Source organism: Podarcis muralis, chromosome 2 (genome assembly GCF_964188315.1).
Source record: "Podarcis muralis chromosome 2, rPodMur119.hap1.1, whole genome shotgun sequence".
Lineage (NCBI taxonomy): Eukaryota > Metazoa > Chordata > Lepidosauria > Squamata > Lacertidae > Podarcis > Podarcis muralis.
In genome coordinates, this window is record NC_135656.1 from 11,760,208 (window position 1) to 11,787,211 (window position 27,004).

The following is a 27,004-nucleotide window of genomic DNA, read 5'->3' on the forward strand; positions in this document are numbered from 1 at the left end:
CCTTGCAGTAGCACCTTAAAGACCAACTAAGTTAGTTCTTGGTATGAGCTTTCGTGTACATGCACACTTCTTCAGATACCATGAAGAAGTGTGCATGCACACGAAAGCTCATACCAAGAACTAACTTAGTTGGTCTTTAAGGTGCTACTGCAAGGAATTTTTTTTGTATGAACTTAAAGGGTCACTATACCCTGTGTGATGATGATGATGAGTCATTGCTAAACAATGGGAAGTAAGGGATTCTTGTTTCTGGGTGGCAGCACGTGAGTAATGTTTTATTTTTAGTATGAACAAATGAAGCATTTTTTCAAAATGGTAGATGAACCATCTAACCATCGCGGTGTCATGACACTAACTGTGAATATGATCTGCATGTCTAGTTTTTCAAATGTAAATAGCAGCTGCAAGAGGGGACTACATGCTATACACTGAAAGGGAATTACAGTGGTACCTCAGGTTACATACACTTCAGCTTACATACGCTTCAGGTTACAGACTCCGCTAACCCAGAAATAGTGCTTCAGGGTAAGAACTTTGCTTCAGGATGAGAACAGAAATCGCGTGGCGGCAGTGGGAGGCCCCATTAGCTAAAGTGGTGCTTCAGGTTAAGAACAGTTTCAGGTTAAGTACGGACCTCCGGAACGAATTAAGTACTTAACCCGAGGTACCACTGTACATGTAAATGATCCATAGATTGTGGATTGGCTAAGGTTCATAAGGTGGAATCGGACTTACGTTGGAAATGCAAAGAAGTAGAAGGAACTTTTTTCCATATGTGGTGGACATGCAAAACAGTTAAAGTACCGTATATTGGGAAATGATATAAACTGAGATGAAAAAAAATGTGTAAAACAACTTTCCCCCAAAAAAACAGAGGCATTTCTGTTAGGAATTGTTCAGGCAGAGGTTCCCAGGAGTCAGAAGAACTTATTCAAGTACGCAACAACAGCGGCTCGGATTTTGTTAGCCCAAAAATGAGGGAGGTCCCTAGTAAGGATGATTGGCAACTTAAGATGATAGAATATGCAGAATTAGCAAGTATGACAAGTAGAACAAGAGAACAAGAAGAAGAGGGGAGTGGAATTTTTTTGTCAAGTATATTGAAAGTAATTGTGCACAGTTAAAAATGCTGGCAGTATTAAAGTAATTCAACAGTATAACATATTTTGAACTGATGTAGGAAAGGAAAATTAAATTAGATGGATATATTAAAATATGCAGGAATGGTGAATAAGTTAAAAGAAGCTTAGAAGGGGAGGGAGTGAAGTCCGTGGATGTATGGTTAATAAAATATGTTTAATTCGAAATGTAAAATTGGAAAATTTAATAAAAATATTATTTTAAAAAGTATTAAATAACTTGGATAAAATGGAGCCCTTCATTTGGATTGCCAGTTGTGATTTAAACCAAAGCCATGCCTATCTTCATCCCTTTGGCATTCCCCTCTCTTTCAGACTGACCTCCTAACAGACTCTGCCAGGCTGCTTGCTGGAACCGCCACCTGCGTCAAACAGAGACTTTCACTATGACCAACCCTGAAGAGTCCACCCACCTCTTTGAGCCTGCCACCGTCATTCCTAGAGTGCTCTCAGCCTCTGACTTACGGCAGGCTGGCATAAGGCAAGAGGAAGTGGCAAGTGTAGGAGGTTTATTCAGGCCTGGGAACGCAATGAATTTGGTTACTCTCACTGCCACTAAATGACACACATATAAACACCGGAGGTGGAAATTTAACACCAGTGGCGGCAGCTTCTGCCACCTTGGCTTGCATGCTCCATGCCCAATGGACATGTTTGACAATCCTTATGCTTTTGCAGTCCCAGACAGGAAGCAAAAACACAAGCAATTTAGCAAGGGTGGTGTTATGTACTGAGTTGAATAGGATCCAAAAGGCAGCAGTCTGATTGGTCCTAGAACAATAGGATTCAGAAGGCAGCAGTCTGATTGGTCCTAGAACAATAGGATTCAGAATGCAGCAGTCTGATTGGTCCTAGAACTATAGGATTCAGAATGCAGCAGTCTGGTTGGTCCTAGAACTATAGGATTCAGAATGCAGCAGTCTGATTGGTCCTAAAACAATAGGATCCAGAATGCAGCAGTCTGATTGGTCCTAAAACAATAGGATTCAGAATGCAGCAGTCTGATTGGTCCTAGAACTATAGGATTCAGAATGCAGCAGTCTGATTGGTCCTAAAACAATAGGATCCAGAATGCAGCAGTCTGATTGGTCCTAAAACAATAGGATTCAGAATGCAGCAGTCTGATTGGTCCTAAAACAATAGGATCCAGAATGCAGCAGTCTGATTGGTCCTAGAACTATAGGATTCAGAATGCAGCAGTCTGATTGGTCCTAAAACAATAGGATCCAGAATGCAGCAGTCTGATTGGTCCTAAAACAATAGGATTCAGAATGCAGCAGTCTGATTGGTCCTAAAACAATAGGGTCCAGAATGCAGCAGTCTGATTGGTCGACAGGAGCCACCCAATTAAGCTCCAGGTGGAAGTGAATCTGCAGCCTGATTGGCCTAACGGAGAATCCTGGAATTAGCCAATCACGTGGGGCCGATTGTGTAAATAATGTATATAACGCAGACATTCTGGGGGAACTTCCATTCCTCCTCACCACTATGAGCTGAATAAAGAGCATGAAATCCACTCTCGACTCCGAGTATATTTCAGGTGGGTACAGCCGGATGCCAAAATAGGCAGGGCAATGGCATACCCTCCAACATTTCTCTGGTGAAAACAGGGACATCCTATTCCATCGTCCTCATCAAAATTTTATTATTTATACCCCCACCCATTTAACTCTGGGCAGCTTCCAACATATATAAAAACATAACAAATCATTAAACATTTAAAAACTTCCTTATACAGGGCTACCTTCAGATGTCTTCTAAAGGTTGTATAGTTACTTATCTCCTTGGCTGGGGGGGGGGGTCACATAACTCCATACCCTCCAACATTTCTCCGATGAAAATAGGAAAAAAGCGAGACATTCCAGGATCGGGGATGGCTTCTGCAAATCTGGGACTGTCCCTGGAAAATAGGGACACTTTGAGGGTTTGCAATGAACGATGTGACAGAACAGCGTTCCGTTCCATCCATGCAGAAGTCAACATTTTCTAGGGACACCTCTCTCTCCCTCCCTCCCTCCCTCTCTCTCTCTCTCTCTCTCTATCCTCAAGTATTATTTCACTTTAAGGGCACAATCTGGCCAGGCAAAAGCACTGCGGTCGGGGCTGGGGGTTGGGGCAAAGAGTCATGAGGGCCAAAGAGAAAGTTATGGATAGCTACATTTGGTCCCTGGGCCTGAGATTCCCCACCCAGCTCCAGTTTAGCAAGGCCTGGGTGGGATGCCATAAATAGCTAGTGCAACACGTTGGCAACTAATATTGTTAAGTTGTGGGTGAACATATCAGACCACACAGCGATTCTTCAAACAGCTCTTATTTATTCACAGGCCAGAACAGAACTGAACTGAAGGGTTCAGTCAGCCTGCTTATATAGAGCTCCAGTACAATGTAACTGTAACAATTTTCTAAAACTATCCAATCACTAAATGTCACTTTCGATCCCTTATTTGCATAACTATCTACAGTATCCCCCTGCTGGCCCAGGGTGAGAACTTCAGTACATAACAAATAAACACACAATACTTGCCAAAATGATAATGTATTCTTTATCAATCTTCTGAGAAAAAACACACAAACTTATGCAAAGCCACAGAGACTTGCGAACTACCCAACCTAAGATGAACTTATAATGTCTGATTTCAATGGATTTTGCAAGTGCTTAACCCAGTCTTTTGTTTTCTTTATCTTTTTAGGTAAGTTCATGAAGATACCAACAAAAGGTAAGTTTGATGTTGTTCACAATACTGAGAGATGCCAGTGACGTTGTAGATGGATGTTAATGAAGTTGTAGACAGTTAATGAAGTTGTAGAAGTTTTTTTGATATATTAGTGGCCATGTGATGGTTTTGGCTTATGGATTTTATTGTTTAATGTCTTGTCTATTGGGGTATATTGTATATTGGGGTACTTTTATAGCTCTGTTTAGAGTACGTAATGTTTTGATAATATAAATGTTTTAAGTCTTTTGCATCAATCCAATATATTTTCTTTTAATTGTTGAATGATTCTGTGTACATAGCGGCAGCCTTTGGCTATGTGCAATAAAACTGACTGACTGACTGACAGTTTGATGTTGTTCACAATACCGAGAGATGCTAGTGACGTTGTAGATGGATGTTAATGAAGTTGTAGACAGGGTGCCAGCGTTTTGCACCTGTTTCGCCCTGGCAGTCCAAGAAATCAAGAGGCCGCAGTTCGCCCCCGATGGGGCCCTTTTACTGGGGCTTGCAGGTAGCACACTCCCAAGGTAGTTTTCTGGGCTTCTTCAGTGGTCTAATCTCAAAAACTTAATGCGTATACTGATACAGTGGTACCTCGCAAGACGAATGCCTCGCAAGACGGAAAACTCGCAAGACGAAAGGGTTTTTTGTTTTTTGAGCTGCTTCGCAAGACGATTTTCCCTATGGGCTTGCTTCGCAAGACGGAAACGTCTTGCAAGTTTGTTTCCTTTTTCTTAACACCGTCAATACAGTTGCGACTTGACTTTGAGGAGCAACTCATAGCACGCGGTGTGGTAGCCTTTTTTGAGGTTTTTGAAGACTTTGGTGATTTTTGAAGCTTTTCCAAAACTTTTCCGACACCGTGCTTCGCAAGACGAAAAAAATCGCAAGACGACAAAACTCACGGAACGAATTAATTTCGTCTTGCGAGGCACCACTGTATTCAGTTTCATAGAGAATACTATTTCTTGGCTTTAGCTTAAGAGACTGATTTGCTTACATTCCGCTTGGTGGGTTCACAGTTTGCACAAGTCTGCTCCAAAAGCACAACAGGGTTCACTTAGGGCAGAACCACAACATACATTTAAAGCACGTTCAATGCACATGACTTCCCCCAAGATTCCTGAGAAGTGAAGCCATGCGGTGGTTTAAAAGTGTGTTGGATTTGTATGGTGTGGAAACTAGATGTGGCATTTAAGCATGTGACTGACCTCTTGCATTCTTGGTTTTAGTTCCCTAAATAGGAACCCTATAGGCAGGGTCTGGATCCGGACCATGGAGTGGATGAAGGGAGGCTGTCATCCTTCACCCTAGACAGTCCTGATCTAGATTCCACCACCCTGCCCTGCTTACTGCTGCTGCGTCCTCCCTGATGGGGTAAAGGTGCCATAAGAGGAAGCCCAACTGAGAAAGATCAGCATCCGTGGGTGGACACAGACATCCTGGCTGCATTCAAAATCGTAAATATTAACACAGGGAAGCCAAAGCTATTTGCAACATTTCTCTTATGACTATTCGTAACTTGCATGTATTGAAGTTTGGTGAGAAAATCAAATAGATGTAATACAAAGGGTAAATGTAAAGGTAAAGGGACCCCTGACCGTTAGGTCCAGTCGCGGATGACTCTGGGGTTGCGGTGCTCATCTCGCTTTACTGGCCGAGGGAGCCGGTGTACAGCTTCCGGGACATGTGGCCACATGACTAAGCCGCTTCTTGCGAACCAGAGCAGCGCACAGAAACGCCGTTTACCTTCCCGCCAGAGCGGTACCTATTTATCTACTTGCACTTTGACATCCTTTCGAACTGTTAGGTTGGCAGGAGCAGGGACTGAGCAACGGGAGCTCACCCCGTCATGGGGATTCGAACCGCTGACCTTCTGATCGGCAAGTCCTAGGCTCTGTGGTTTAACCCACAGCGCCACCCGCGTCCCCAAAGTGGCTTGCAACATGGAAAAAAACCTCAGCTACAACATAGCAAAAGTAGTCATAAACAATAAATAAAACGTTAAAAAATGCACAACCAAACTGAACAATTTCCAAATAAATCACAACAAGATCTAAAATAAAGATACAAAAAAACAAAACAAAACAAGATACAAACAAACAAACAAACCCAGCAACAACCTCCCCCAACAAAACACCCCAGCCCAAGAGTCTGTTCAGCAGCCTCAACTTTTGTAGTTGTATGTTATATGAGGGGTGGGAAACCTGTAGCCCTCCAGTCGCCTGGCTGGACTACAACTCCCATCATCCTTGGCTGAGGCTAGATAACGCTATACTTCCTTGCTGGGGCTAGACAACTAGAAAACATTTTGAACACTTGATAAGCCTATAGAAAAGTTAAGTAAGTATTTTTATTGCCAACAATGCATTTGGATATATCAGCATCCCAATGGCAGAAATGATACCTTCTCTCCACCCCACCCACCCAAATATGTATGGTTTCTGATAGTATTGTTGAAAAAATTAAGGTTTGTGGCACAAAAAGCATGATATATGCCAACTATAATTTGTAATCTTTTCTGTGGGAGTTAGATTTCGTCAGGGAGAAAACTTGGCAAGGGAATGAGACTCTGTTACAAGACAAAAAACTCCAACGCAGTTATGAACAAGAACTACAACTCCTTTTCAGAAATGGTAATACACAGGAAATATATATGGCAAAACTGTGGGAAGCCAGCAAAGTATACTTAAGAGTGCAAATCTTTTGGGTTTTTCCAGGAAAGAAAGAAAGAAAGAAAGAAAGAAAGAAAGAAAGAAAGAAAGAAAGAAAGAAAGAAAGACAGCAATGGAATTAAAACAGAAACGAAACACTCATTGAGTAGAATTAAATAACAGTAAGCAGAAATAATTAAATACAAATGTATTATTCAAAATCAAAAGAGAGTTATAAGAACATAAATATCGTGAAGTTAAAACGCTTGAAAACAGTTAAGCATGGTGATAAAATACTGGCATGCCAAATACGAGAAATAATAATAATTTTAAAATCCCTTTGAAAATAAGTGAAGATGGCACTTGCACAGTCAATAACTCTGAAACCTTGGCAGAAGTCAAAAGATATTTTCCTCTTTTATGGAAAACTGAGTGACCAAACCAAGAACAAACAAAACATGATTTTACTACGGCTCAACTTTCTTTTTTCTGACCAAGATGACTAGTGGAATTTCAATTAAGGAACTGGCAGACATGAATCATGCAATTTATTCCGAACAAAAACAAAAATCTAGTATTTTCAAAAGTTGAAAAGTAGGGTGAAACAAAAGGGAATAGGAAAACACACAAGTACAGTGGTACCTCAGGTTAAGTACTTAATTCGTTCCGGAGGTCTGTTCTTAACCTGAAACTGTTCTTAACCTGAACACCACTTTAGCTAATGGGGCCTCCTGCTGCCGCCGTGCCGCCAGAGCATGATTTCTGTTCTCATCCTGAAGCAAAATTCTTAACCTGAAGCACTATTTCTGGGTTAGCGGAATGTAACCTGAAGCGTATGTAACCTGAAGTACCACTGTACTTGCATTATGCTTGTACTCACTCCCTCCCCTAATAGTAACAGTTGTGGGGAAAGGAAGGGGATTACCGTATATCAGGAAAATAACATGTGGGAAAGGCTCAATTGCTGCTCCCTCCCCAGTGCAGCTGCTCCAGTAAAATCCAGAAAACTATGAGCCAGCTTTTAGGTAAAAAATTGAAATGTCGGGAGAACTTATCATGGATCTCGTGTGTCTCGCCTTGCTATGGCCCTCAGAGATTTGACAGTAGTTGAAACAATGATAACATCTTTTTGATAAGGAGCGCTCACGTTGCAATCCTACACACACTTACTTGGGAGAAATTCCCATTGAACTCAAGAGGACTTGCTTCTGCTTAGGCATGTATGGACTTGGACTGTTAGTGTCAAAGAACTGCTGGAAAGAATTGCGACACACAGCAAATACCAAAACAAAACTTCACATGCGTCATCTAATATGCATTGACATTTGGAGGGGCTGGGGGGGGGGATTACAGACATTTGTTTTGGTTTTAGTTTGGGCCAGCCACCAAAATATAATGCTTGTGGGGACATTGATGGGAATTCTCCCATTTCAGGACCGTTAAACAATATAATGGATTTTTGCACCCTACTTTCAGTAATATGTGCATTTATACACACACCTTTCCCTAGAACAGGGTTCCCCAAATTTGGTTCTCCAGTCTGTTGTTGGACTACAACTCCCATCATCCCTAGCTAGCAGGACCAGTGGTTGTCCCAGATGAAGGGAGTTGTAGCAGCTGGAGACCCAGGTTTGGAAAAACCCTGCCCTAGAGTCATAGCTGTCAACTTTTCCCATTTCTTGCGAGGAATCCTATTCGGAATAAGGGAATTTCCCTTTAAAAAAAGGGAAACGTTGACAGCTATGCCTAGAATATGTGTTTTCATACACCATCATTTGGTTGGAGAACTTCATTGCATAATTCAGAGGAGTGGCCATATTTTGCATCGTGCATTGTTATGGGAAGTGCAGATTGAGTAGGCTTGCCTTTAAATGCAAACTGAATCAAATCTCTCTCCCCATCCTTAGATTTCTTGCTCAGCCGGTCCAGGAGCTGCTAACTGCTGATGGGTAACATCAAGGTCTCCTCCTTGCATCTCCCTTCTCGGGGGTCTTTACCTCTAAACTGGGCTTGGACCAACCAGCCCTTCCAAGAGACGACACCTTCCATTAGAGGACGACATGTCCCCTGACAGCGGCCCCCTCAAAGAGAGGACTGTCCTTGGTAATGTAGGACACCACATAACCAACCTAGTGACACTGGTCTGTATCGCTCCTCTGCCTGTTCATTGTGCCTGGGGCTTTTCTGCTGTAGAAAGTGTGACAGGAATTTTGAGGTCTTAGATATATGTTAAATGTTCATAAGTGTACCAACCAAGCACGTACATAGATCAGAACAGGAAGACCGACCTGGAACCATTTTTGATTCCCAAACTGACCAAATGTTTTCTCTGCAAGGTCAAGGAAAATGGAAAAACCTCCCCATTGTCTTTTCCTTCACAAATCCTGTCTAAAGGGTATGTCTGTGTATGAATAGGGTGAGCCTGTGACCTGACTCAGGAACTAAGTATTTATCATTACAGTGGTGCCTCGCAAGACGAAATTAATTCGTTCCGCGAGTTTTTTCGTCTTGCAAGTTTTTTCGTGTTGCGAAGCACGGTTTCGGAAAAGTTTTGGAAAAGCTTCAAAAATCACCAAAGTCTTCAAAAACCTCAAAAAAGGCTACCGCACCGCGTGCTATGAGTTGCTCCTCGAAGTCAAGTCGCAACTGTATTAACGGTGTTAAGAAAAAGGAAACAAACTTGCAAGACGTTTCCGTCTTGCGAAGCAAGCCCAAAGGGAAAAATCGTCTTGTGAAGCAACTCAAAAAACCAAAAACCCTTTCGTCTTGCGAGTTTTTTGTCTTGTGAGGCATTCGTCTCATTACAAAAGACTGGCCAAGCTCCCCAGGGTATCCAGTCAAGTAACCTGCCAGACAGGAGATAAACAATGACAGGAGAAAAACAACATTCAAATTTCTGTTTTAGACCGCCTTTTCTGTGATGTAGGTGTGATGTATCTGGGGTGGTGGTCTTGAGCTACACCCCTTCTGTGATGTATGTATGATGTTTCTGGGGGTGGTCTTGATCTACAGTGTGGCAATTTCAACATGTCTATATAAGGCCTTGCACTCCATTGTTCTGGGTTCCTCCTCCTTTCCTGCATGTGAGGGGAGCGCCCTGTTGCAACAGATCAATAAAGATCAGGCTTACTAGCTGCTTTGCTTCTCAATATTCTCTGGTTGGCCTCTGTTATTTTCTCCTACCAATAGGGAACCTACGTAAGGACACTATACGGGCTCTTGGATACCCCATAAGGGGAAAAGGGCAGATTTTGTTTACAACAAAAGAGAGCACAGATTTGGAGCCCGCCTCTGCCTGTGGTCTAGCAGGATTTCCCCTGCCTCTCTCAGCTGACAGTTTATTGACACCCAGGAGAAAATGCTAAAGGGGGCAGACTCTGAATGTTTACTCCCTCTCTCACTTTACTTCCTCCACACTCGCCCAAGGGATGGGGGAAGCCCCCAAAAGTTATTCATCAAAGCAGAGCAGCTGAGGGTGGGATGGCAAGTGAGAAGGAAAGAAGACTTGCTTCAGTTGCACAGGCAGTCTCTGGCAGAGGAGGCCCCTGAAACCGCAACTTCGGCATCCTACTGCCTAACCCACAGAATGATTTCCCCACCTCCCTCCCTATGCAGAGAAAACAAGAGCTGCAGCTACTGCATGGGCTAAGGGGCAGGCAGCCGAGGCCTGGTGCAATCTGGGATGCGCCACAGCCCTTAAAAAGGTGCCCTGATAGTAGGAGATCAAACTGTTTCAACCAGCTTGCTTAATGAAATTTAACTTGCTATATTACTGTTTAAAACGTTAAATTCAAAGTCCGTTTTACCAAAATTATCCCATAGACATCACCTTGCCGACAAAGGTCCGTATTGTTAAAGCTATGGTTTTCCCAGTAGTGATGTATGGAAGTGAGAGCTGGACCATAAAGAAGGCTGATCGCCAAAGAATTGATGCTTTTGAATTACGGTGCTGGAGGAGACTCTTGAGAGTCCCATGGACTGCAAGAAGATCAAACCTCTCCATTCTGAAGGAAATCAGCCCTGAGTGCTCACTGGAAGGACAGATCCTGAAGCTGAGGCTCCAGTACTTTGGCCACCTCATGAGAAGAGAAGACTCCCTGGAAAAGACCCTGGTGTTGGGAAAGATGGAGGGCACAAGGAGAAGGGGACAACAGAGGACGAGATGGTTGGACAGTGTTCTCAAAGCTGCCAACACGAGTTTGACCAAACTGCGGGAGGCAGTGGAAGACAGGAGTACCTGGTGTGCTCTGGTCCATGGGGTCATGAAGAGCCGGACATGACTAAACAAAATCCTATAGACACTTACCTGGGAGAAAGTTGCACTGAGCCCAATGGGACTTCCTTGTGACACAGTGCGTCCTGCATTGATGACTTTTGAGGTCTCTTCCAATTCTATAGTGCAACTAGCTCAGTACAGCCCACGACGACTGGCCGTGATTCTCCAGGGTTTCAGACAGCGGACATTCCCCACCTGGAGATGCTGCTAATCCAGAATGTGGCAGCTAGACTGGTGACTGGGAGTGACTGCTGAGGCCATATAACACCGGTCCTGAAAGACCTACATTGGCTCCCAGTACGTTTCCAAGCACCAAAGTGTTGGTGCTGATCTTTAAAGCCCTAAACAGCTTCGGTCCAGTATACCTGAAGGAGTGTCTCCACCCCCACCATTCAGCCCGGACACTGAAGTTCAGCTCTGAGGGCCTTCTGGCGGTTCCCTCACTGCGAGATGTGAAGCTACAGAGAACCAGGCAGAGGGCCTTCTCAGTAGTGGCGCCCGCCCTGTGGAACACCCATCTGATGTCAAGGAAATAAACAACTATCTGACTTTTAGAAGACATCCGAAGGCAGTCCTGTTTAGGGAAGTTTTTAATGTTTGAGCGCTTTATTATTATTACAGTGGTACCTCAGGTTAAGTACTTAATTCGTTCCGGAGGTCCGTTCTTAACCTGAAACTGTTCTTAACCCGAGGTAATATTTCTGGGTTAGTGGAGTCTGTAACCTGAAGCGTATGTAACCTGAAGCGTATGTAACCCAAGGTACCACTGTATTAATAATTAATAATAATAATAATAATAATAATAATAATAATAATAATATTTTGTTGGGAGCCACCCAGAGTGGCTGGGGAAACCCAGCCAGATGGGCGGGGTATATGTTGTTGTTGTTGTTGTTGTTGTTGTTGAACCTGAGACCTTCTACATGCAGAAGAGATGCTTGACCAGTAAGCTTCAGTCCTTTCCCATTTAGAGGTATAGGAATTCTTGTATTTAGTTTCTTTGCTGTTCTGCATTAACTTAAAACTCTTCTTATGCACATCGGTGTGGTCTTAAGCCCCACCCGCTCCATAAAGTTTCCGGCTTCTGTACTCATGGAAGACAAGTCTGTATAAACAGGACGATGTGGTGTTGGAAGTTGGCATCCTAATTACTGCACTTGCCTGGTCATATCTGAGCAGCCCTGTCTATGGTGTTTGTCCACATCTTCTGCAAAGGCAAAATGTGTACCTTGGATAAACTCCAATCCTTGCTGCCTTCAGTTTCAAAAATAAGTGTTTGGGTTTGAGGCAGGAGCGCTTTCTGGAGGAAGTTGCTTGCTGAGGGGGCTCATTGTCCAAGAAAATGTAAAATGAACTTATTTGTTTTAAACAAATAATTAGAAGAGAATGCTACTTTCTGGAAATATATTCTGCGGTGTAAGTGCAATTCTATACTGGGGGGCCCACTGAGGAGCTATACTCTGGCAAAAGTGAGTGGGGCAACCACCACTGTGAGTCTTTTATACAGTCAACTTATTGCAGCCACACAAAAGTTGGCGGTTTCTATGTGCACACACACAAATCGCTCAAACCAGGCAAGCAGGAGGCATTCTCAGAGTTCAAGGACATATTCCAGCCAGGCAAAAACACTTGAGGTGGGTGTGGAGCTAAACCAGTGAAGGTATGGCCTTCACTGAGGTGAGAGGAGGTGTGGCCTGAAGAGGAACTTGGCCCAGGAAGGCTCCAAAAGGCTGGATAGAGTGGACTAGAGGACTAGATTTGGCCCCTGGGTCAGTGTTAGAAACTGACATAGGGAACATAGGAGCTAAATGGCACCTTAATCCTAGGTTATGGATGCAACAACGGAATGTCCAGGCACACTTTTTTAATAACAAGAATACAAAACTGAAAATGAATGAACTGCAGCTAAAGTACTATGTTCATTTTTCACAGGGTCTAGTCCTTCCCCTGCCCACTCCCCTTTAATATTCTTAAGAGGGTCTCTTCTCCAGGTCTTCAGAGAGTAGCTGGATGTGGGGAGGCAGAAAAAAGGTCCTCCTTTCCTTCCGCTCTGCTGAGCTCAGAAACTGCTCGCGCTAATAAAATTCCCTGTTGCAAAATGCACCTAGAACAATGGGAGTTTTGAACCCTGCCCTGGGCGTGTGGTTCCCACCCCTAGGCTATAGGATTTGGTGCAAGCCCCACAACACGGGACGCAGGTGGTGCTGTGCGTTAAACCACAGAGCCTAGGACTTGCTGATCAGAAGGTCAGCGGTTTGAATCCCCGCCATGGGGTGAGCTCACATTGCTCGGTCCCTGCTCCTGCCAACCTAGCAGCTTGAAAGCACATCAGAGTGCAAGTAGACAAATAGGTACGCTCTAGCGGGAAGGTAAATGGCGTTTCCATGCGCTGCTCTGGTTTGCCAGAAGCGGCTTAGTCATGCTGGCCACATGTATGGCTGTATGCCGGCTCCCTCGGCCAATAAAGCGAGATGAGTGCCGCAACCCCAGAGTCGGCCACGACTGGACCTAATGGTCAGGGGTCCCTTTACCTTTACCTTTACCACAACACTGGTAGATTGTCAGGTGCACCACCACCACAGAGCCAGTCCTGCCTTCCTTTTTCTCTGTGTTGTGCTCATAAGACAGCAGTGTAATTCAATCCCCTGCCCAAAGGGATGCCTGGAGAACGGGCAGTGCCAGGCTCATTGCTGGCTGTTGTTTTGCACACTGCATGAGGTGTGGGTGGGTGCACTCACCAGAAGTTCACTGACTGCCACTCTGTGTAGCTAGAATGTGAGCAAATGTTTCCAGCAAAGTCTCTGATTGGTTGTATTTCCAGGGTTTCTGGACATCTCCAGACTGCCAACAGCTTGCGGGAAATTTAGGTTTGAGCAATCAAAGTGAATTAAAGCCACAACAAATTCACTTTGCAAAAAAAAACACCAATTGTCACTTTTTGCAGCTAGGAAAGTGACAGGGAAATGCAATAAAAAGCAGGGGATAAACAACTGATTAAAGCACACCAGTGCAAGTAGATAAAAAGGTACCGCTGTGGCGGCAAGGTAAATAGCGTTTCCGTGCTCTCTGGCTTCCATCATGGTGTTCTGTTGTGCCAGAAGCGGTTTAGTCATGCTGGCCACATGACCTGGAAAGCTTTCTGTGGACAAACGCCAGCTCCCTCGGCCTGAAAGCGAGATGAACGCCGCAACCCCATAGTCACCTTTGACTGGACTTAACGGTCAGGGGTCCCTTTATCTAATATGTGGTACAAAATTATGTTAAACTGATTTGATGTACAAACAGCGGTGAAGTGGAGGTGCAATGCAGCAGAGTGCAGCTCTGGGACCTTTTTCAAAAGGGAGGAAAGGTGTCAACTATTGGAGTGCCAACGATCGAAGGATTCCCCTTGCTCTAGCCAGTGAAAGAGGTGATCGTGTTTGTTTGTGGCAGATTCACTTAAAATCGGATTTGTTTGTGGCAGACTATGAAGTCAGAAAATAAGCAGCCTCTAGTTGCTCCGTATAGTTAAAGCTATGGTTTTTCTACTAGTGATGTATGGAAGTGAGAGCTGGACAATAAAGGCTGATCGCCGAAGAACGGATGCTTTTGAATTATGGTGCTGGAGGAGACTCTTGAGAGTCCCATGGACTGCAAGAAGATCAAACCTCTCCATTCTGAAGGAAATCAGCCCTGAGTGCTCACTGGAAGGGCAGATCCTGAAGCTGAGGCTCCAGTACTTTGGCCACTTCATGAGAAGAGAAGACTCCCTGGGAAAGACCCAGATGTTGGGAAAGATGGAGGGCACAAGGAGAAGGGGACGACAGAGGACAAGATGGTGGGACAGTGTTCTCGAAGCTACCAGCATGAGTTTGACCAAACTGCGGGAGGCAGTGGAAGACAGGAGTGCCAGGCGTGCTCTGGTCCATGGGGTCACGAAGAGTCGGACACGACTAAGCAACTAAACAACTAAACAACAACAGCCTGGAAAGCATTATGGGGCTCATCCGTACCGTTGTTGAATGTGGCTAGTAAGCTTACAGTACTGCGTTGTCCATATGACATTGTCCTCTAAATCACGGTCTGGTTCCAACCGGTCTAGACCGGTTCCAACCGGCTTGGACAAGTTCAAACCAGTCTTTTTTTTTAAAAAAAAATAATTTTTATTGATTTTAACATATATATTATAAAACGTACCCCACAACTTTGTCACTTATACAATCTTTTTAGACTTCCATCAGCATCTCTGGAAATCCACTGTTATAATCACTTCTGCATTACTCAATATTATATTACCTTTAAATCTCTTAACAAATCATCCTCCACTTTATCCATATTTGTAATAATTCCAATAATACTCCTCACAAAACTTCTTGCAAACCTACAAGCGTCGTCTGATCTTCACAAATACTTTTCAAATAGTCCGTAAATTTACTCCAGTCTTCTGTGAATTTCTGGTCACGCCAATTTTGAATCCTTCCTGTTAGTTTATCCAGTTCTGCATAGTCAAGTTCAAACCAGTTTTAAACCCGCCCAGCCCAGTCAAAACAGGTCCAAGAAGGTTGGAACCGGCCGAAGCCGGTTGGATAGGTTTCGTTATTGTTATCAATATTGTTATCATTATCAATGTTTATTATCAATGCTCTGAGCCCGGCCTTGGCTGGGGAGGTCAGGGTATAAATAAAAATTATTATTATTATTATTATTATTATTATTATTATTATTAATGTTGATATGCATATCATTTTTGTTATCGATATCGATATTGATAGCGATAAGTTAGGTATCAGTTCGATATCAATATAGTTATCGTTACCAGTTATCCATATTCACACCAGTTTGGACCAGTTCCTAACAGTCTGAACCAGTTCCAACCAGATTCGATCGGTTCCAACTGGCTTTGACCGGCTCAAACCGGTCTGGATGAGCTTCGACCGGTCTAGACCAGTTCCAACCAGCTTGGAACAGTTCCAACCGGTCTAGAACGGTTCAAACCAGCTTGGACAGGTTCCTACCAGACTGAACCAATTTGAACCAGCTTCAACCGGTTCCAACCGGTCTAGACAGGTTCCAACCAGCTTGGACCGGTTCAAACCGGCTTGCACCGGTTCCAACCGGCTTCGACCAGTTCAGACCAATTCCAACCAGTCTGGACCGGTTCAAATCGGCTTGGACTGGTTCCTACGAGTCTGAACCAGTTCCAACCAGCTTAAACCGGATCCAACAGCTTCGACCGGTTCAAACTGGTCTGCACCGGTTCAAACCGTCTTGGACAGGTTCCTACCAGACTGAACCAATTTCAACCGGCTTCAACTGCTTCCAACCGGTTTTGACCAGTTCAAACTGGTCTGGACTAGTTCCAACCGGTCTAGACCAACCGGCCTTGCACTGGTTCTAACCGGCTTCGACCGCTTCGGACCGGTTCCAACCAGTCTGGACCAGTTGGAACTGGTCCATACCAGTATGGCTTAGACCGGTTCAAACCAGCTTGGACAGGTTCCTACCAGACTGAACCAATTTCAACCAGCTTCGACCGGTTCCAACCGGTCTAGACAGGTTCCAACCAGACCAGTCTGTCTGGACCAGTACCGACCGGTCTAGACAGGTTCCAACCAGCTTTGACTGGTTCAAACCGGTTTGAACCGGTTCAAACCGGTCTGGACCGGTTCAAACGAGCTTGGACCAGTTCCAACTGGTTTGAACCGGTTCCAACCGGCTTTGACCGGTTCCAACCAGTCTGAACCGGTTCCAACCACCTTGAACCGGTTCAAACCGGTCTGGACCGGTTCCTACCAGTCTGAACCAGTTCCAACTGGATTCAACCGGTTCAAACCGGTTTGAGCCAGTTGGTTCAGACCGGTTGGAACCAGTCAAAGCCGGTTGGAACTGGTTCACACTGGTTTGAACCGGTCAAAGCTGGTTGGAACCTGTCTAGACTGGTCGGTACTGGTCCAGACCGGTTTGAACCGGTTGTAGCCGGTTGGAACCGGTCAAAGCAGGTTGGAACTGGCTCAAACTGGTTGAAATTGGTCCAAGCCAGTTTGAACTGGTCCAGACCGGTTTGAACCGATTAAAGCCGGTTGGAACTGGTTCAGACTGGTTTGAACCGGTCGAAGCTGGTCAAAATTGGTTCAGTCTGGTAGGAACCTGTCCAAGCCGGTTGGAACTGGTTCAGACTGGTTTGAACCGGTCCAAGCTGGTTGGAACCGTTCTAGACCGGTCAGAACTCATCCAGACCGGTTTGAGCCGGTCAAAGCCGGTTTGAACCGGTCAAAGCCGGTTGGAACTGTTCTAGACCGGTTGGAACCGGTCCAAGCCAATTTGAACCGGTCCAGACCGGTTTGAACAGGTTCAAGGTGGTTGGAACCGGTTCAGGCCGGTTGGAACTGGTCCAGACCGGTTTGAACCAGTTGAAGCCGGTTGGAACCAGTCTAGACCAGTTGGAACTGGTTCAAACCGGTTGGGACCGGTCCAAGCCAGTTTGAACTGGTCCAGACCGGTTTGAACCGGTTCAAGGTGGTGGGAACCGGTTCAGACCGGTTGAAACTGGTCAAAGCCGGTTGGAACTGGTTCAGACCGGTTTGAACCAGTTGAAGCCGGTTGGAACCGTTCTAGACCTGTCAGAACTCATCCAGACTGGTTTGAGCCGGTCAAAGCCGGTTTGAACTGGTCCAGACCGGTTTGAACCGGTTCAAGGCGGTTGGAACCGGTCAAAGTTGGTTGGAACTGGTTCGGACTTGTTTGAACCGGTCAAAGCTGGTTGTAACCTGTCTAGACCGGTCGGTACTGGTCCAGACCGGTTTGAACTTGTTGAATCCGGTTGGAACTGGTTCAGACTGGTAGGAACTGGTCCAGACCGGTTTGAACCAGTTCAAGGTGGTTGGAACCGGTTCAGACTGGTTGGAACCGGTCAAAGCCGGTTGGAACTGGTTCAAACCAGTTGGAACCGGTCCAAGCTAGTTTGAACTGGTCCAGACCGGTTTGAACCGGTTCAAACCGGTTTGAACCAAAGCTGGTTGGAACCTGTCTAGACCGGTCGGTACTGGTCCAGACAGACTGGTCTGGTTGGAACCTGTCTCGACCAGTTGGAACCGGTCAAAGCAGGTTGGAACTGGTTCAGACTGGCAGGAAGCAGTCCAAGCCAGTTTGAACTGGTCCAAGCAGGTTGGAACCGGTCTAGACCGGTTGGAACTGGCTCAAAGCCGGTTGGAACTGGTTCAGACTGGTTTGAACCGGTCCAAGCTGGTTGGAACCGGTTGAATCCAGTTGGAACTGGTTCAGACCGGTTGGAACCGGTCAAAGCCGGTTGGAACTGGTTCAGACTGGTTTGAACCGGTCCAAGCTGGTTGGAACCGTTCTAGACCGGTCAGAACTCATCCAGACCGGTTTGAGCCAGTCAAAGCCGGTTTGAACCGGTCAAAGCCGGTTGGAACTGTTCTAGACCGGTTGGAACCGGTCCAAGCCAATTTGAACCGGTCCAGACCGGTTTGAACAGGTTCAAGGTGGTTGGAACCGGTTCAGGCCGGTTGGAACCAGTTCAGGCCGGTTGGAACTGGTCAAAGCCGGTTGAAACTCGTCCAGACCGGTTTGAACCGGTTGAAGCCGGTTGGAACCGGTCTAGACCAGTTGGAACTGGTTCAAACCGGTTGGAACTGGTCCAAGCCAGTTTGAACTGGTCCAGACCGGTTTGAACCGGTTCAAGGCGGTTGGAACCGGTTCAGACCGGTTGGAACCGGTCAAAGCCGGTTGGAACTGGTTCGGACTGGTTTGAACCGGTCAAAGCTGGTTGGAACCTGTCTAGACCGGTCAGTACTGGTCCAGACCGGTTTGAACTTGTTGAATCCGGTTGCAACCGGTCTAGACCGGTTGGAACTGGCTCAAACCGGTTTGAACCGGTTGAATCCAGTTGGAACTGGTTCAGACTGGTAGGAACCGGTCCAGACCGGTTGGAACCGGTTCAAGGTGGTTGGAACCGGTTCAGACTGGTTTGAACCGATCAAAGCCGGTTGGAACCGGTTCAAACCAGTTGGAACCGGTCCAAGCTAGTTTGAACCAGTCCAGACCGGTTTGAACCGGTTCAAACCAGTTTGAACCAGTCAAAGCTGGTTGGAACCTGTCTAGACCGGTCGGTACTGGTCCAGACAGACTGGTCTGGTTGGAACCTGTCTAGACCGGTTGGAACCGGTCGAAGCTGGCTGAAATTGGTTCAGTCTGGTAGGAACCTGTCCAAGGTGGTTTGAACCGGTTCAAACCAGTTTGAACCGGTCAAAGCCGTTAAGAACTGGTGTATAGTTCCAACCGGTCTGAACCGGTTCCAACCGCCTTGAACCGGTTCCAATCACCTTGAACCGGTTCAGACCGGTCTGGACAGGTTCAAACTGGCTTGGACCGGTTCCTACCAGTCTGAACCAGTTCCAACCGGTCTAGACCGGTTCCAACCTGCTTCAACCGGTTCAAACCAGCTTGGACTGCTTCCTACCAGTCTGAACCAGTTCCAACCTGCTTCAACCGGTTCCAACCGGCTTCAACCAGTTCAAACCGGTCTGGACCAGTACCGACCGGTCTAGACAGGTTCCAACCAGCTTCGACCGGTTCAAACCAATCTGAACCAGTTCCAACCGGCTTTGACTGGTTCAAACTGGCTTGGACCACTTCCTACCAGTTTGAACCGGTTCCAACCGGCTTCAACCGGTTCAAACCAGCTCCAACCAGTTCAAACAGTCCTGGACCAGTACCGACCGGTCTAGACAGGTTCCAACCAGGTTCGACCGGTTCCAACCGGTCTGAACCAGTTCCAACCGGTCTGGACCGGTTCAAACTGGCTTGGACCGGTTCCAACCGGTCTGGACCAGTTCCAACCGGTCTGGACAGGTTCCACCCAGCTTTGACTGGTTCAAACCGGTCTGAACCAGTTCCAACCGGCTTTGACCGGTTGCAACCGGTCAGAACCAGTACCAACCGCCTTGAACCGGTTCAAGGCGGTCTGGACTGGTTCAAAGTGGCTTGGACCGGTTCCTACCAGTCTGAACCAGTTCCGACCTGCTTCGACCGGTTCCAACCGGCTTCGACCAGTTCAAACCAGTCTGGTCCTGTACCGACCGTCTTGGACCAGTTCCTACCAGTCTGAACCAGTTCCAAATGGCTTTGATTGGTTCCAACCGGCCTCGACCAGTTCAAACCGGTATGAACCAGTTCCAACCAGTCTAGACCGGTTTCAACCTGCTTGGACCGGTTGGAACTGGTCCAGACTGGTTGGAACTGGTTGAAGCCGGTTAGAACTGGTTCAGACTGGTAGGAACCTGTCCAAGCAGGTAGGAACCGGTCCAAGCAGGTAGGAACCGGTCCAAGCCGGTTAGAACTGGTCCAAGCTGGTTAGAACCGGTCTAGACTGGTTGGAACTGTTCCAAGCTGGTTAGAACCGGTCTAGACCGGTTGGAACTGGTCCAGACCATTTTGAACCGGTCGAAGCTGGTTAGAACCGGTCGAAGCTGGTTGGAACTGGTTCGGACTGGTTGGAACCATTCCAAGCTGTTTGGTACCGGTCTAGACCGGTCTATGCTTCTAGCTAGGCCTGGTCTACACTTCTATCCGAATGATTAAAACACACAGAGTACTCAGCTACATTAGTAAAAAATCATAATCAGTGTTTTAAATGCATTATAAACATGCAACACCAGACAACTATACACCAGACACCAGACACCATGCAACTATAGAGCACAAAACCTTTCTATGCCATTTTACATTGGGGATTTTTTTTCTTTTGCTATAACAATTTAATTTATGACTTATTTATAGTGGGGGTTTTCCTGTGTGTAGATCCCCCCAGAGACAAAGCAACTTATTGCAAGTATAAAATTAAGGCAGCAGGAAACAAAATGAGGTAACAACTTTGTCCCTGGCTTGTTGGTAACTAGTTCTTCTATTAGTGGAGAGTTTCTTACACACTCTTTAAGTAAAGGTAAAGGGACCCCTGACCTTAGGTCCAGTCGTGACCAACTCTGGGGTTGCGGCGCTCATCTCGCTTTATTGGCCGAGGGAGCCGGCGTACAGCTTCTGGTTCATGTGGCCAGTATGACTAAGCCGCTTCTGGCGAACCAGAGCAGCGCACGGAAACGCTGTTTACCTTCCCGCCGGAGCAGTACCTATTTATCTACTTGCACTTTGACGTGCTTTTGAACTGCTAGGTTGCCAGAAGCAGGGGCTGAACAACGGGAGCTCACTCCGTCATGGGGATTCGAACCGCCGCCCTTCTGATCGGCAAGTCCTAGGCTCTGTGGTTTAACCCACAGCGCCACCTGCGTCCCTTACACACTCCTTACTTGAACATTAAAAAATGGCATTCCTCTGCCTGCAGCATAAAGTGGCACTGTCCATTTTACCACCTACGGATTATTCTACCTCCTCATTCTGCTGTGTATGCAGAACAGCCCTTATTCTTTGGAACTTGCTGATAAATTGGGCTGACTTGGCCATCATTGGTACAGATGCTGGAATGAAAGGTCACACCATGGGAAGGGCATAGTAGTTCCCCCCCCCCCCCCGATTTCAAAATACTCTGTTATTTACAGCGGTGGGTGGAGGGTGTTGATCTGAGAGTAGTTCCTACTAGACTTGCCCAGAACGGGAAACAGCTAGGAAGGTTCCTCAAAGTATAACAGCGAGTATATATTGCAGAATCATGCAACACACATTCAAACCCACACTTACACACATATCAGGCTTAAGAAGGGCAAAGGAGGAGGAGATGGGAGATCTAGCTGCAAATCTAGAGAGATAAAGACGTTGACGGGAGCAATTACGTAAGTGGCAAAACCCTTTGGAAAGTGTTGCAAATGTCACTAGACGTGGTCTCACAGTTACAATGTGAGGGTGAGGCAGAATACCAGCAGCACCTTGCCTGCCACATACCCTCAAGATCGACAGCCCCTCCACTTCTATTACCGTATTTTTCGCTCTATAAGACTCACTTTTTCCCTCCTAAAAAGTAAGGGGAAACGTGTGTGCGTCTTATGGAGCGAATGCAGGCTGCGCAGCTATCCCAGAAGCCAGAACAGCAAGAGGGATTGCTGCTTTCACTGCGCAGCGATCCCTCTTGCTGTTCTGGCTTCTGAGATTCAGAATTTTTTCTTCTTCTTGTTTTCCTCCTCCAAAAACTAGGTGCGTCTTGTGGTCTGGTGCGTCTTATAGAGCAAAAAATACAGTACTTTCTTTCACACACCTTTAACCTAATTTCATGCTTCTTTTTCTATTACACATTGTTATCCATCTTATTTAGTATTCCAGTATTTAAAACGGAAATTGTTTATTCTAATAGGAGTTCTGATTTTTCAATATGGTTTTGCAAGTATCCTTTAAACACCTTCCGGTCCCTGTCTATCTTCTCTTTTGAAATCCTTCAAATTGCAGTTGAGTAGATTGGAAGTCTAACACAAAGGTGGGGTGGTGGATGGTGAGGGGAAAAGGAATTATCTGTGGGATTGAGTGTAGGTATGTTTGAACATTTTAAAGGATTGTATGACATGTATAGGGACGCGGGTGGCGCTGTGGGTAAAACCTCAGTGCCTAGGACTTGCCGATCGTATGGTTGGCGGTTCGAATCCCCGCGGTGGGGTGAGCTCCCGTTGTTCGGTCCCAGCTCCTGCCCACCTAGCAATTTGAAAACACCCCTAAGTGCAAGTAGATAAATAGGTACCGCTTTATAGCGGGAAGGTAAACAGCGTTTCCGTGTGCTGTGCTGGTGCAGGCTCGCCAGAGCAGCTTCGTCACGCTGGCCACGTGACCCGGAAGTGTCTTCGGACAGCGCTGGCCCCCGGCCTCTTAAGTGAGATGGGCGCACAACCCTAGAGTCGGACACGACTGGCCCGTACGGGCAGGGGTACCTTTATGACATGTATGTTTGTATGCTTGTATATTTGCAGTATGTGTGTGTCAGAGCTGCCCCAGGTCCCAGCTCACAGAGGACCAACGCCAGTCCGTTGCTCTATTAAATAGTCTTTATTGAAGTTCAGTTTCTCATTTACAGCCACGGCGCGCAGCTCTACGTCTTAAACCCTAGACCGCCGAAGCTCCGTCTGAGTCTCCTCCCCCCAGACACCAGTTTAAGAGCCTAGCCTTGCTCCACCTCTTTCTCTGCTCCCTCTTCCTCTGGGTCCGCCTGTCCGCCGAGGTCTTGCCCTTCCTAGACTCTTCTGACGCTGAGTCCCCTGAGTCTTCCCCCTCCCTCCGGCGGGCTTTAGGACCTGGTTCCCAATCCGGGCTTCCTGCTGTCCCGCGCGCCTGTACATTTGAACTTGGCGCGCGCGCCCAGCCTGCCACCTTCCTTCTGACCGTTATACTGCTCCTGTCGCTGCTCCCCTCTTCGGGGACGCTAGCTGGGCCTGACTCCTCCTCCCTGCTTGCCGGAGGAGACGCTGACTCTGACCTATGGGACTCTTCCCCCCCACTATGCTCCGGTGGGGAAGCTGGTCCTGATTTCCAGCTACTGCTCTGGGAGTCTCCGCTGGCCCCCTGCTTCTGGTGTGTCCCCCCTGGGACCCCCCTTGCCCTGGCCATCGGCGCCCCCTTCTGGGAATCTTCTGATTCACTGGAGAGGCTCATGGAATCTCTCGGGTCACTGTCATTCTCCCCTCCGCTGCCCTCAGATTCTTCCCCTTCGCTCTCCATTTCCTCTCTCCCCTGCGCCTCTGCTCCTGAGCCCCTGACAGTGTGTATTAATGCTGAATAATTTTAATAATAAAAACTTTTCAAAAAAAAAAAAAAAGATTGACAGTCCTAAAGGACAACAAGCTGTGTAGAGCCATGTTGGCAATCAGATTGGAACATGGTAGCAGAGCAGGCAGTATTTTACTACTTTAGTGCTTTGAGCCAAGATTCTCTGCAAGATGTACCATTTTGGAAGAAGATGCCAGCTGGAAGAAATCCTAGCTACCTGCTGCCCAAATGTCTAGACCAGTGGTTTTTAGGAACAACTGAGATAAGATGCAGGAGATCTGTGCTAGGATATCCCAGAATCTGCATATTTACCTAAGAGCAGCTCTCCAATTTTTCAGAGCAGGGGTTTAAAAAACAAAACAAAAACATTTTCCGGGCATCATTTCCCTGATATAAAAATCTCCCCGATTGAAAACACATGGATTGCTGATTAATTGACAGAAGCCCATTTTGATCAGTGAAAGTAAATCATTGAACTGGCAGGCTGGTGAAATAACAGCATACATTTTCAGACTCTGCTTTTTAAAAAGCAGAGACATCACTTTGCCAACAAAGGTCCGTATAGTTAAAGCTATGGTTTTCCCAGTAGTGATGTATGGAAGTGAGAGCTGGACCATAAAGAAGGCTGATCGCTGAAGAATTGATGCTTTTGAATTATGGTGCTGGAGGAGACTCTTGAGAGTCCCATGGACTGCAAGAAGATCAAACCTCTCCATTCTTAAGGAAATCAGCCAAGTGCTCACTGGAAGGACAGATCGTGAAGCTGAGGCTCCAATACTTTGGCCACCTCATGAGAAGAGAAGACTCCTTGGAAAAGACCCTGATGTTGGGAAAGATGGAGGGCACAAGGAGAAGGGGACAACAGAGGATAAGATGGTTGGACAGTGTTCTCGAAGCTACCAGCATGAGTTTGACCAAACTGCGGGAGGCAGTGGAGGACAGGAGTGCCTGGTATAGGGTCACAAAGAGTCGGACACAACTAAACAACTAAACTAATTTTCAGACTGGTGTGCTAGTTCACTTAGGGGGTAGGAGATTTTTTTCAGCCTGAGGGCCAAATGCCAGTGGAGCCAGAGGCAGGACTGGACAGAGCAATAAAGGTGATTCTTACCTTTGTATGGTAGGATGGAGAGCTTCATTGCACATTCAGACAGCTGTCTCGATCCCCCATCCAGGCATACAAGAAGCATTGTCAGAATTCAAGGACACAGTCCAGTTAGGCATAAACATTCAAGGAGGATGCAGAGTAAGGCTGGTGATGCTGTGTGGCCTGGGGATGGTCTCAGGGGGCTGCATTTGGTCCCCAGGCTTGTGAGTTCTCCATTCTTGAGTTAACTGCTGGTTACTGGAAGAGAAGAATACATTGTAAACAATGCTATTTCTTTCTAATGTGGAGCTGCTTTTGTTTTTCTAAGTACAGTGGTACCTCGGGTTACATACGCTTCAGGTTACAGACGCTTCAGGTTACAGACTCCGCTAACCCAGAAATAGTACCTCGGGTTAAGAACTTTGCTTCAGGATGAGGACACAAATCGTGCTCCGGCAGCAGCAGGAGGCCCCATTAGCTAAAGTGGTGCTTCAGGTTAAGAACAGTTTCAGGTTAAGAACGGACCTCCAGAACAAATAAAGTACTTAACCTGAGGTACCACTGTAAGTTATAAATTAACATGGAGAGGGAGTGAGAACACAAGCGTTACCCCTGCCTCTATGTCACTGTCAGCTCCAACCATGGCTATGGTTCTAAAAAGGGATTCTTTGCATGTTCGGCTGAATGTGCATAGAGTCCTATGTGCAAGCTGCAGCCCTGCACTATCAGTCTCCCCAGTTGCAGGCAGGATTCCAAGCATGTTTAGCTGGATGTGCAAAGAATCTCCCTTCAGCCTCAAAGTCAGCAGAGGGAGCACATGAAGCCCCACCTCTCTCCTTCCATGTGTTCTTGGACCTAACACCAGAACAGAGCCACACAGACTGTGCTCCTAAAGGTAAAGTTAAATGGACCCCAACCATTAAGTCCAGTCGTGGCCGACTCTGGGGTTGCAGCGCTCATCTCCCCTTATTGGCCGAGGGAGCCGGCGTACAGCTTCCGAGTCATGTGGCCAGCATGACTAAGCCGCTTCTGGTGAACCAGAAACGCGATTTACCTTCCCGCCAGAGCGGTACCTATTTATCTACTTGCACTTTGACGTGCTTTTGAACTGCTAGATTGGCAGGAGCAGGGACCGAGCAACGGGAGCTCACCCCGTCACGGGGATTTGAACTGCCAACCTTCTGATCAGCAAGTCAGCCACAACTGGACCTAATGGTCAGGGGTACCTTTACTTTTAAACTTCCCTTTTAAGCTGCAAAGGGATGGCACTCGGCTGAACTCACAAACATGAGGGTGGAAGGACAATATCTAATAAATATATCATCTTCTAGCATCTATGCACATCCCTACATAGCGGTTGGTGCTGGGCCTTGACTCAGACCTGCTTAGCTTCATCAGGGCAGCTACCTGCAGACCATAGTCCAGGATTTATGCTATCACATGCCACACTGAGGAAGCCAAAAAATGGTGGAAACATAAATTTTAAATGTATATAAATACACACACACAAACACACACAAATAATCCTGTAAATGTGGCATGAGTGTGGCACCACACTCTTCTTGTTGCCCACTAACTAGGTGCCTTTGTGGTGTCGCGGTGCAAATACACAGGCAGCAATTCTTCCTCCCACGAGCAGGGTTAAAGGTGGCAGGCTGTGTTTGTCTTTGCGTGAGGTGTAGCCGTGTGCCTGTGACACCGGCAGGATTTATGAGCCTCATTAAAGCCAAGGAGATCATGCCCTCTGACGGGGAGAAACAGCTGGTTAGCAGGCCTTGGGGCTCATCCTAGGGCACGACAAGTTCCCAGCTTCTGTCTCCAACTTTTCAGGCCTCTGGGGCCACTTCTCAAATTACTTTCGAAGAGAGTGATTAAATGTGGCGGAAGGAAAAAGTACAGCCCAGCTGCTTCTCATTGGCCCATGCATTCACTGCACTCTAACATAGGTACAGCTTCCTTCCCTCTGACTAGGGCTAAAGGTAGGTGAACCCTCTTTCACTTTCCCTGCCCTTTGTTAATTCCTGATCTCAGCCTCCACCCCTGTCTTGTCTACCTATTGAAAATCCTCTAGCGGCCATGGCACCTGGATAACTGGTTCAACTTTCTAGTCAATTCACCTTTTAAAAGTAATACAGTGGTACCTCAGGTTACATACACTTCAGGTTACATATGCTTCAGGTTACAGACTCCGCTAACCCAGAAATAGTGCTTCAGGTTAAGAACTTTGCTTCAGGATGAGAACAAAAATCGTGCTCTGGCGGCACGGCAACAGCAGGAGGCCCCATTAGCTAAAGTGGTGCTTCAGGTTAAGAACAGTTTCAGGTTAAGAACGGACCTCCAGAATGAATTAAGTACTTAACCTGAGGTACCACTGTAGTTGTGGTAGCAGACACCTCCTCTCCCGAAGGGTGTTGTACAGCCTTCTGGTCGGTGCTCAT